This window comes from Momordica charantia (assembly GCF_013281855.1).
Source record: "Momordica charantia cultivar OHB3-1 chromosome 6 unlocalized genomic scaffold, Mcharantia_2.0 BLBB01000006.1, whole genome shotgun sequence".
NCBI lineage: Eukaryota > Viridiplantae > Streptophyta > Magnoliopsida > Cucurbitales > Cucurbitaceae > Momordica > Momordica charantia.
Window position 1 is genome coordinate 22,574,405 of NW_028275164.1, and position 13,007 is coordinate 22,587,411.

Consider the following 13,007-nt stretch of genomic DNA (forward strand, 5'->3'; position numbering starts at 1 on the left):
TCTCCTTCTGTCGTCTATTTTTCTAAAAACCAAAGGAATTGTTCAAGATCGCTCGCTCACTAGCACCGCATCGCACTTACCGTACCAGATGCAGGGCGAAAATAATAATGGAAGATCAAGAAGTTGAGCAGGAGAAAACAAGGAAAGATGTTGAGGAGTTACGCGAAAAGTTAGATGCCACCCTCTTCGTGTTGGATAAAGACAAGACAGTTGCGGATCCTGCTACATCTAGCAACCCCGTCCATGAGCTGCAAGAAACCCTGCCTTATCCACTGGGTATGGTCCACCTCATAGACCAGTAGCAAAGTGTTTAATGCCACATACAACGTACAACCCTCTATATGACATTCCGGTTGGTCAGTACCCACCTCCTTTTGTTAAGGGAGCTCAGCGAATCCCAACCAACATCATTTTCTGAAAGCCCGAGCAAATGATGCCACCCCCTAAAGTCTTTAATGTTGGTGGTCTCCCAGTTAAGACAGACCCAGAAGAACAATACCCTCATAAATGAGAAGTTCGAAGTTCTAGAGGAAAGATTAAGAGCAATGGAGGGAACATACGTTTTTGGCAACATCGATGCCTCTCAATTGTGTTTGGCATCTAGATTAGTCATCCCTCTGAAGTTTAAGGTGCCAGAATTCGAGAAATATGATGGTTCTTCTTGTCCTAAGAACCACATTATAATGTACTACAGGAAGATGACAACGTACGTCAAAAATTATAAACTTTTGATACACTGCTTTCAAAATAGTTTATCTGGTGCGGCGTTTAATTGGTACATGCAGTTGGACAGCTCTCATGTTGGTTCGTTGAAGAATCTAGCTGACTCGTTCCTTAAGCAGTGTAAACATAATATAGACATGGCTCTAAATCGCTTAGATTTGCAAAGAATGAAGAAAAAGAGTACAAAAAGCTTCAAAGAATACCCCCAAAGATGAAGGGACACGACAGCTCAGGTTCAACATTCTTTAACTGATAAGGAACTATCTTCCATGTTTATCAACACTTTAAAACAGCCCTTCTATATCAACACTTAAAATACTGCTTCTATATCAACACTTAAAACAGCTCTTCTATGATCAGATGACAGGAAGCGCTTCCACAAATTTCTCTGATATTATGACCATCGGAGAAAGAATCGAGTACGGCATCAAGCATGGTCGATTAACTAATATTGCTAGTGAGACATCAACCACAAAGATAGCAAGTTCTTTGAAGAAGAATGAGGGTGAGGTTTTGAACTCACAACCTCTTGGTTTATTAAAAAAAAAAAAAACGTTTTCTCTTGCCACGAAAGGAAAGTTTTTCTTTTTTTTACTTTAAAACACATCTCTTCTGTTTTTTTTCAATAACAAAACTTTCCCTTTTTAGAAAACTTCAACCATGGAAGGAAAGTTCCCACTTTTTTTTTAGAAAAACTTCAAAACTCATCTCTATTTAACAATGGCGAAGGTCGCCGGAAGTGTTGTCTTGCACCAGTAATTGCCGCGGATGCCAGAGGGGTTGCGACGACATCGCCGTTAGCGTGGGTGCTGTTCAGAAAGCAAATCTGCTGTTGTGCTACTTGGAACGTTGGATCTGGGCTGACGGGTCGTCGTGAAGAAGGTGTCGCGTCGGATTTGAGGCGTCAGAAGTTCCTGTCGTGCTGCTGTCATAAGGTCGTCGGTCACCCATTGTTGTGCTCACCGAAATGGGCCACGGTCGCCAGAGAATGTACACCGGCGAAGATGGTGAGACTTAAAATGAGAAGAAGAGGGGAAGAGGTGGGAGATGAAGGAAGAGGAGAAGGATGAAGGTGGGGGGTAGAGAGAGAAGGAGAAAAGCAAAAGTAAAAAAATAAATAAAAAAAGAGGAATTATGGGGTTTTAGAGAGAGAAATGAAGGAAAGGAGGAAATAATAAAAAAAAGAGATGGGTGTTTAAGAAAGGGAAATGTGAGTTTGCCAAAAATAGATACAAACATTTTCTTCTCCCTTTATTTGTGCCCCTTCTCTGCGTGGCTTCCCTCTTAAATACCCAAAAAAAAGTAATGGTAAAATTGTACAAAAATACTTAGATAAAATAGGGGAAGAAGAACGTGGAGAAAAAACCACGTAACAAGGTTTTGACGAGAAAACAAAACGATCTTAAAATCAAATATTAATAAAATGAAAATCCTTTTTAAATTAAAACAAATCTTTTTTAACAAAATCCTTTATTTTAAAACCAAATCTTTTTCTATTTATTTGTTTTTTATTTTAATGATAAATCAAATTCTTTTAAAACAAAAAACTATTTTTAAAATTTAATTTAAGTAAAACTTTAACTTAAAACTAATGTTACTTTTTTAACCAAAACAATTACATTAAAACCTTATGTTACTTTTAACCAAACAATTAAATAAAACATAATAAAATAAATAATATTTTTTTTAACAAAATAGAGCCGGATCAAATACGGTGCTTACATATGCCATGTTGTGTACTAGGCCTTACATTTGCTATGTAGTAGGGATTGTCAGTAGGTATAATCCAATCCAGGATACGATCACTGGACTGTCGTTAAGGGAATCCTTAAGTATCTTAGGAGAACAAGGGACTATAAGCTTGTGTATGGGACTAAAGATTTGATCCTTACAAGATACACTGATTCTAAGTTTCAAACTGATAAGAATTCTAGAAAATCTACATTAGGATCAATGTTCACTCTTAACGAAGGGGCTGTAGTATGACGTAGTATCAAACAAGGATGCATTGCAAACTCTATGATGGAGGCCGAATTCGTTGCTGCTTGTGAAGCAACAAAAGAGGCTGTATGACTTCAGAAGTTCTTAACTGATTCAGAAGTTGTTCCAAATATGAACTTGCCCATCACTCTTTATTGTGATAATAGTGGTGTGCTGTGGCAAATTCCAAAGAACATAGAAGTCAAAAAAGAGGCAAGCACATTGAAAGGAAGTATTATTTGATACGGGAAATAGTGCAACGAGGGGATGTGATCGTCAAGAGATTGCTTCGGCGCACAATGTTGTTGATCCATTTACGAAGGCTCTCACAGATAAGTGTTAGAGGGTCATCTAGAGAGTCTAGGCTTAAGAGATATGTACCATGAAATCTAGGGCAAGTGGGAGTTTTGTAAAGGGTATAATGTATGTCCTAGTTTATTGTATTTGTACCTTATAGTACCCACTACTGTAAGCTTTTGTATACCCCACTAGAGTTTAGTTCAAGTGGGAGATTGTTGGGTTTTATGCCCTAAACTCGTAGTTTGTAAATGTAAAACAAATATCTATTCAATAAAGTTGTTATTGAAGTTTCTTTTAGAATTGCGTTTACCCAATTAATATACAATATATATTCGATATATAGGTGGATAATGTTCCAATAATAACCTAAAGGGTCTATGGAATATGGGTAAGGTTGGGTACCTTATCCTTGTAAACTATGGATACGACCCAATTTGTAATAGTTAGAAACAACTTAATCCAAATCTTTTATGTGGAGACATACGAGTGAGGGTATCATATGCAATGAATTTGTATAAGACCGGACCGCGAAATAATTAATCTTTAGTTGTAACACCGTTAACTAATAGATTATTATTTCATAGGAAGACCAGGTAACTTAATCACAATCCTAAGTGAGTTATGGACTTCTACCTATAAGGGATCGTCCTTTGATTTGTATGGGTGAGAGTGGCCCGAGTCGCCGACTCAATATTCCTACCATTTTGGGACCAGACTGAGTGGGGAGTTGAGAATATAACTACACAAAATGAAATTCACTCATTCCCGACTTTAGGGTAAGTAGATGACTGTTCTCTTAAGTGCTGACACCATAAACAGGTTGTTCATTAGAGGATCAGTCGTACTTAAGGTGAAAGATGTAACTCAGAGGTAAAACGATAATTTGGCATAGCTGTAGTTACGAACACTCATGAATGATTGACTTATTGTTAATGATCAATATCCATGGACACAAAATATTCTACAGTGAGAAGAGTGCAGATGTGAGTCTTTAGTTGAGCGACCAACAATTAACGAATGTTGATTAATATGGTTAATGAGTTTAATCAATTAATTTTGTATCGTTGAAGCTTCTGATCTGTAGGTCCATTAGGTTCCCCTGCTAGCTCGTAAAGGATAGTTAAGAACATTTAGTCTTGAAAATAATTTAAATTATTAAAATTTGTTAAAGATAATTAAAGTTAATTGTATGATTTGCAATTAATATAATGTCTGCAAATACATTATGATATAAAGTTAATTTTGAATTGGACTCAAAATTATACTATATTATTATGAGAGAATGTTTTGAATAACATTCAAATAAAATTTATATGAATTGGATTTATATTAAAACTATAGATTAAAATTAATGTGCATGAGATACACATTAAAACTATAGGTTAATAGGTTATGAAAGAAATACATTTGAATTTGATTCAAATATATTTATTAATTAATTATTAGTTTTTTAAATAATTAATTATATTAATTATTTAATTAAATAAATTATTAATTAAATATATATATTAAATAATTTAATTAATTATTATTAATTTTAATTAATTAATTCTCCCACCATCCTGCATTTTTACAGGAGAGCAGGGGAGTGATGAGGTGGGTAACTGCGCTTTGGGTTGCTGAACGTTGATGCAAGAAGGAAATCTCTCCCTCTCTCATAATTCACAGTAAAAATTCTTTGTTTTCAAAACAAGGTTCCCACAAACCAAGTTCTCAACATCGAGAGGATAGCATGGAACCCCTTTCGGTGATGATCAATTGGTTTTACGATTGAAAAAAAAGTTCTTCAAAGGTAATACGCTTCTTCAACTGTGTATTCATTCTCTGCGTATTTTAATTCATATGTTAAATTCAAGCAACACGATCACTCGCTTCCGCAAGGATTCAATCCCTTCATTTTTTTAGGAAAAAAAAAAGAAAAGAAAAGCCTCAAAAGTTAAAAACCTACAAAATCTTCTTCTTTCTTCTTCTTCCCCCCTTTAAAAAAACTCACGTTCTCCTTCCCTCTCCTTCACGTTTTTTTTTCTCCTCCATTGTTGAGCCCTAAAAACTTGCATCTTTCCCTACCCATGGCTTCCTCTAGTTAAAAGCACATCATTCATCATCTACCACAATGTCGACCATCCCTCGAAAATCCACCATTATATTCGAATTTCCAACAGCCCACTCCATTTATTTTTTTGGCCAACTACTGCTCGGGGTAGTTTTGTGCCACCAAGTTCCAATTTTGCCAATTATCAAGCCTCGTATGCATACCCAAACGTGAACCATACTTATCCGACATAAAATCCGCACCCTCGAAGCATTGTACAGTCGCAAAATGAAGCAAGTTGTGTCGGATAGTAGGGATTTTGGCCATATTTTGGAGTTCTGGGTATGTATTCTCAATATTTGTATAATCCGAGTCAATGTTATGGGTGCCAAACATATTTTCAGCCATCTTCGATAGTTTATCCTAATTTGAATAACCCAAACCAGCCCTCAAATTACTCTATCAGGGTCCTTTCTAGCCTTATGTCGGGTTAATGGGTGCTAGTAATTTGCATAATCACAACCAATTCACTGGAGTCGGGCCACCCATGGTAGATATCCCTCCACCATCTTCACAGTTTATGTTCTTAAGACCTCCGGGAAACTTTGTCCCATCAAACCCAAGCCAAACTTTCTTATTACGACCATTAGAACCATCACTAAGGCCTTTACCAGTCACAACTACAATTCATACTCTGTTAGTGGTGAGTGACCCATCTCTGTCAAACCCATTGCATAAACCTTGCTGGTTAAGGCTTAATATTATGAAGATGCTTTGCCTTTGAGTTTTGATAAAAGACAGGAAGGCAGAATAGGAGGTGTTAGGATGCAATTAGGTTAGGAAGTGGAGGTAGTTGAGATCAGTTCAGGCTCAGAATCCAAACGAAATCAAGGTGCCTACCCTTGTTGTTCGGAAAAAAGTTCTAAAAAGCGGGTCAATTCTATAGATCAGCACCATAATTAATAAAGAGGCAGAGAGCAGATGAATTCCCCATTTATACATTGAAGGATGTGTTATAATGTTTGAAGCAGCTATGAAGCAGGCATATGAAATTGTGCAACAAGCTAAGCTGACTTCTTCACTTTCCCATTCGCCTTATTTACATGACCAGTAGGAGGAGTGTGAGGGAGCACAACAACTTCCTCCAAAGGGATCGACCGAAACTTTGGCTATAGAGGAAGAGAACACTAATGTATCTCAGCCCAAATCGAATGACTTTACAATTCTCCAGCCACTCTTCCTAGGATTCAAGATATGAAAAATTTGCCATCTTATCTACTAACGCCTTTAATTTGGGGTGTGCCTATAGGAGATGGAATCGAAAAGATTATTCATGTGGTGCAAGATGATTCAAATGTAAAATCTAATCCTTCTATTGTGGAGTTCGAGGAGCAGTGTCAAGCATTGGTTCCATATCAATCTAAGTCACCACAGAACCCTCCAGCATCAAGAGATGAGGAAAGTAGTCATGAGTGGGCTAATGAGTTCCCTTGTTCATTAGATGAGGATGATGGGATAACATGAAGTAGTGTCTCCAGTTTCAAACTAGAGAAAGGATGAGCCTCAAGTAGAAGAGAATCAGGAGAGAGTAGAGGTGGAGAAAGAAGTTCCTGGAACTTCTACTCAGAAGGATGTTCCAATGACAAGAAGACATGCAAAGTCAGTACATGGTTCAGCGAAGCGAATTGAAGTCATCATCTTCCTCTGACCCAATGTACGAGTCATAGTTGGATCCTGTGGATAGAGTGTCATTATCAGCTTTCTTGGCTTCGCCTAGCAAACAGACAAAAGCCAAGACAAGAAAGTGTATGATATAGAGGAACATTCTGTCAAAAGCCAGAGCTCGAGCATGTCCACCAGTTTCATGCATGTAAGCCTATAGCACCTTGTAAGATTCTTGTGAAATCGAGGTATTAGAAACAAAATGTAGCCAGAACGAATTAAGAGAGCATGGATGTGGTTATTGTAACGCCCTAGGCCCAAGATTCAGAGATTTGGCACATGTTTGCTTTATCCTCACTCACATGCTTCCTAGTAAAGCGACTAGGAGGTCACCAGCCGAAGATTGCTCCAATTCAAGCATGCTTAAATTTGGAGTTCTTACGATTGAGTTATCGAAAAGGAAGGTGCACCTTGTTAGTATAGGTAATGACTATCAATTCTTTTAAGCCTTTCTTGACCATTCTTCCATGATCTCAGGATCCCTCTCATTCGGATGTGGTATTGGTTCATTCATATACCCCTCCTTTCTACTCGAACATCACATGAGTCTTTCTTGATACCACATCCGAATGACAGAAATCCTGATACCATAGAAGCATGGTTAATAAAAGGCTTAAAAGAATTGATAATTACTACATATACCAATAACGTGCACCTTCTTTTTCGGTGGCTCAATCATAAGAACTCCAAAGTTAAGCGTGCTTGACTTGGAGTAATCTTCGGTTGGATCACCTCCTAGTTGCTATACTAGGAAGCATGTGAGTGAGGACAAAGCATGCTGAACGGACTCGTGTTGGTTTGTAGAGATAGGTAGCTTAGAACAAGACAGTGCCACGATCAGGTCGTAGGGGAATGTTGGGGCAAATAGGTGTCGAATCCAGATTCCGAATCTTGATCCGAATCCTAGGCTTAGGGCATTACAGATGGTATCAGAGTGGAACTTTTCCTAGTAGGATGTGATTTGGGGATGAACCAAGGCTAAAGCTGGTGGGCATGTGACCCTTGACTAGAGATGAGGAGTACATGAATGAACTACATCCGAATGAGAGGGATCTTGGGACCGTAGAAGCATGGAAAAGGTTTAAAAGAATAGATAGTTACTACATGTACCAACAAGGTGCAGCTTCCTTTTCGGTGGTTCAATCATAAGAACTCCAAAGTTAAGCTGCTTGACTTGGAGCAATATTCGGTTGGCGGTCCACCTACAGTCGACTTTTGCTACAATGGGAAGACCTGAAGTTTTCTTTGATGCATCGCAGATCAACTATTATTATGAGTTACAGTGCATAAAAAGAGCTTAATGGAATAGAATGATGTTGAATCCCTAGGAAAAACAGTTGAACGAGGTTATTGAACTCATTGGGACCCCGTATTCTACATGGAACATACTATTATGAGGTCTCATAAGTTGAAACCTCAAGATTTCTCCTCCACCAGTTCAATTTGGTTATGTGTGGTTAACAACCAAGATATACCAACGAAACATGACGAGAAGATTAATCAATCAGAATAGGGTGTTGTTGGTTTATGAAATCATGGATGGTTTCAACCTTAACTTTGGGCAGATCATCCAGAACACTATGTAGGAATGTGTGAAGCAGAAGAAATGGAAGCATTTCTATCTATGACTCATCAATACTCTATGTCTAAGACAATGTGTTAGATTTCCGAATAGTAAGATAGCCTAAGAGTGCCTTATGATTCAAGATACAACCATTAAAAGGTTGATGGGTTCTGCATTGGCTAGGGAAGCAACATGAGGATTATCTCCTTCGAGGCAAATTCGGGAGCTATGAGCCATGGTTCACCATCTTAAGTCCTGATTGGAAGTGGTTGTTAAGTTTAATCAAGTTTTGCAGAAATAGCTATTCGAAGTGGTAGGTTTGAAAGTTTCATGGCCAGCACATTTAGATTTAGAAGGTGTTTCATCTTCGCGACCACCATGAGAGGACGATAAGTCTGACGACGTTCCTCCATCAGCTCGTGTATAGATATTATGAAAATGTCGATTTATCCCTCTTATCGATGTCGAACCTATGGATACATTAAAATGTCGATGGATATTTAATACCATCTCATGATTCTCCCCCACCTTTGGGTGAGCTTGATCTATCTCGCAGGTTTACTTTTCCTCCACTCGAGGAGGGTTGGTTTCTTGGATTGATTGTTGCTAAGGTCAAATAAGCGTTTAACTGCGGCATAAGTAGTGGTGAGGTCTTAAACCCTCCATTCGTATGGCTTGGATATAACTGAAGCTTCAAGTCTTCCATAAAAGAGAATACTTGTCTCAAATATCCAACATCAGTTTGGCAAATTGTTTAACATAGTCCTTAATGCTCCCAGTGTGCTTCAACTCTCACAATTTGCATCTCACCAATGGATTTCGACATTTTTTGGAAAGAGTTGTGATCTAACTTCTTTCTTCAAGTCACCTCACGTATCAATTGTGCATTAACCATCTTGGATGTCCATGTATCTAGACGTCCACTATAGCTTTGCATCTTCAAACAAATGCATAGTTGCCAAAGTGATATTGTCTTATTTTGTCGTCGTATTTGTAATGTAAAAATACTATTCTACGTTGAAGATAAAGTTCTCAAAGGGTAAATGACATTTCTGACACTAAAAGTTTTGGGTTTGGACTTTGAACCCTTTTCAAAATACTAAGCATGAAATATCCATTTCGGCCATCTCCAGTAGTTCGGCTCAGTTTCCACGGAGATTTGAGCTATCATCACTTCCGTGTGTGAGTCATTATGTTGACTCATCACTGTTGAGCTATCAATTTACTTTGAATTTGTTTTTGTGACCCATTTTGAAATCTCAATTATGTTAAAATACATCCTTGTCCCCATTCATTAAATATGGGACAATAAATTCTCACCAATACAATTGCTAACTTTTCAACAAACCATTGATTTCCACAAATCTCAATACCCATGTTTTCCATTATATGTTTGGCATTTGAAAAAAATAAACTTACCCAACTTGGACTTGGAATGGTTGAATCTCGAACTACAATGCATAACTGGTCCATGATTCATATATTGTACCGGGATTGAGCAATATCCAATCTCGGTCCAAGATTGTTAATTATCAGTCTTGGACCCAGACATCTCGGTCCAAGTTTCATAATCTCAGGCTGGGATTATATTAAATATCGATATGAGATTCACGAATCTTGGATCGAGATGTAATTCTAGTCTCGATCTTCTATGATTTATTTTAGAGTATATCTCATATTTTAAGTAGTTTTATCTTGTTTCCAGGATGCCTTATGTTTTTATAACATTAGATAAAGAATGGAGGGATAACAAAAAGGATTACATTGGTGGTCGTACGAGATGATTGACAGTGAATACTAGAACAACGTATGAACAATTTTTAGGTTACGCGTATAGACTAAGTAGCAAAATTCGGAAAATTTTGATATTATAATTAGGCGTGTATATCATTTTAAAATGGAAGTTTGTGTAATGGAGATAACTGGTGACAATCTTGTGTTTCTTTGTATTGGAGGAGATGTCTTTGGCTTGCTGATATACTATTAGGGTTGACTTTTTACTGCAGAAACATGTATCAGTGGGTCTATTTGACCACGATTTTGACTCATTTCCCATCATTATTTTCCAAAAAGGAGTACATATTCTTAGAGTAAAACATGCATAGAACATTTCTGTATAAAAGTCAAACTATGGTACTTTAGGAAAATTATGAGAAAAATGCGATCAAAGTTAGAAGAATATAACAGTTTTTTGTTTTGCAGGAATTGCACCTGGCGCAATTTTGAAGACCAACTTTGTCAAAACGTGTGTTTTGATTAATGAAGGGAAAGGAGAACTTTTCCTATGTGTTTGAATCAAGTTATAACTGTGAGTCTAAGTCAAATAGGAGTGGTTAGGTGTATCTCAACTCATTTCCACCTAAAAATGTGGGAAGTTCAATAACTCCAATGGCCTATATAAGAAAGTCATTCCTCCAACAGCAAATCATCTCTTCCAACCTCGTTTAAGCTTCATTTACTTTCTCATTCGATGTAGAACACGTTCTTAGGCTTTAGATTCAAGTTTTAGTTGTTATTTCCTTATATTTTCATACTTTTGCTTACCATATTGCTTTTAATTCAAGTTCTATCTTTTGTTCTGGTTTTATTTTGTTCTTCTTAAGTTCTTTAGCGAGTTTACGCTCTCGGCCTCACTCTCGAGAGAGAAGAGGGTAAAGCTAAAACTCATTTTACGGCTCGTTTATTCATTTTAATTCAATGAAAAATACTTCATTTATGTTTTCGTGCATTTTCTTTTCTTTAAAAATGTTCTAAATTAGTTATCGACCTCTTTGTGGAATTCCTTAGTCAAAATGATTTGATTTTTAACACGCTCGGGATTTGCCCAGAATTGCATTTGGCACTTTTTGGGTTGGTTTCTAAAAACTTCTCTATACATCTTTGTTTTCATTTTGCTAGTGGGAACTTGATTTATACACTAAAGCCCAATCTTGAGAAGGGTGAGTTAGGTAAAGTAATAGGAAACCAATATCTAATGTGACTTAGACATAAGCGTATAAAATATAGTCTTAGACATAGGCCCTCTAACCCATAATACAAATGAGTTGATAAATATTCTATAGAATTGTAATCACACATAGAGATATGATTGTAGGTTACCCTAGCCTCTGTAACAACCAAAAGCGGTAGTGAAAGGGTAGAACTCAGTTTCCCAAGAAAAGCCAGGATTGCGCCTGGCGCATTTTCCCAGCATCGTGTATTTTCCATGTTTTGCATCAAAGCTAAAGTAGGAAGCAAAAAGGTTGAGTTTTATTAAATTGCTTGATAATTAAAACCCCAAACAACAACATTTCATTACTATTTTCTTCATAAACCATAATTGCATATTTGAACCATTTCACGGTATTACTTGATTTTGAAAAGCAACAAGTCCCTGCGGATTCGACCTTGGATTACTCCCAAGTATTACTTGTGACCGTGTGCGCTTGCACAAGTCTCTAAAAGGTAGAGAAAGTCCCAACATATACATATCTATTGTGCCGAAGCAAGTTTGTTGAAATGAAACATACATTCCATCTTTCCCATATATGATATAGCTAGGTCAGCACATGCCCTCACTTCATACCTCTTCATCACACCCCTTACACCCATCCTATAGTCATATAGGTCATGTTATATATTGCTAACACCGTTAAATTCAAATGTTATTTCATGTAATTTGGGAGATGATAGAGTGCGTGATTAGTATACACAAAAAGGGCGAAATGATTACGAAAAGTTAAATGATGAAAGCAATGAATCATACGACCCATTGACAAAGGTAGAAGAAGAAGAGATAAATGAGTATGAATATGGAGAAGAAATATGGAGATGAAGATGATGATGAATATGGAGAAGAATATGGAACGATGCACTCGATGAGGAACCAATAAACAATGAAACTACAAGGGATGAAGAAGTTGTATACGGTGGTGAACAAAACATTTCGGTGCCCAATAGTCGGACAAATGGTATGTGATGGACCTATCAGACAGTTTGAGGATGAGAAACTATGTCACGGTTCGTGAATGTTCTATAACTTATGATGTTAAGGTGGGTTGTGTATTTAATTCAAAGCAAGAGTTTATTATGAAAATGTATATATAAGCAATGAAACAGAATTTTAAATCTCGAGTAAAAATGTCGATGTTGAAACTATATATCCTACGATGTATTGATCCTAGTTGCAAATAGAGGCTTTGAGCTACGAGAATATGTGGATGAGATCTATTCAAGAATAAAAAATATCCCAATGCCCATACTTGCCCTTTCGAACTTTTGAAACACAACCATAGGTAGCCAAGCATTGGATTGTCGGACATCTCGTACAATCGAAGTTCATAGATGTCTCTCGCACATATAGACCAAAGGATATTATACATGACATGCGGCATGAGTATGATGTGAATTTGAGTTATAATAAATCATGGCGGTTGAGCGAAGAAGTGCTCTGACTTATCAGAGGGAAGCTAGAAGAGTCAATAGGGTCTATTACCTACATATGAGTGAATGCAATCTATTCAAGACTAAAAAATATTCACTGTTTTTTAATTGGAACTATAAGAGGGAAAATATTTCAAATGTATGTTTATGGCCTTGAGTCCTTCAATTAGAGATTTTTTAAATTGCATCTAACTAGTGTTGGTTGTTAATGGTTCCTACCTGGAGGGGAAGTTCAAAGGGTATTATTATCGTCTACTTCTATTG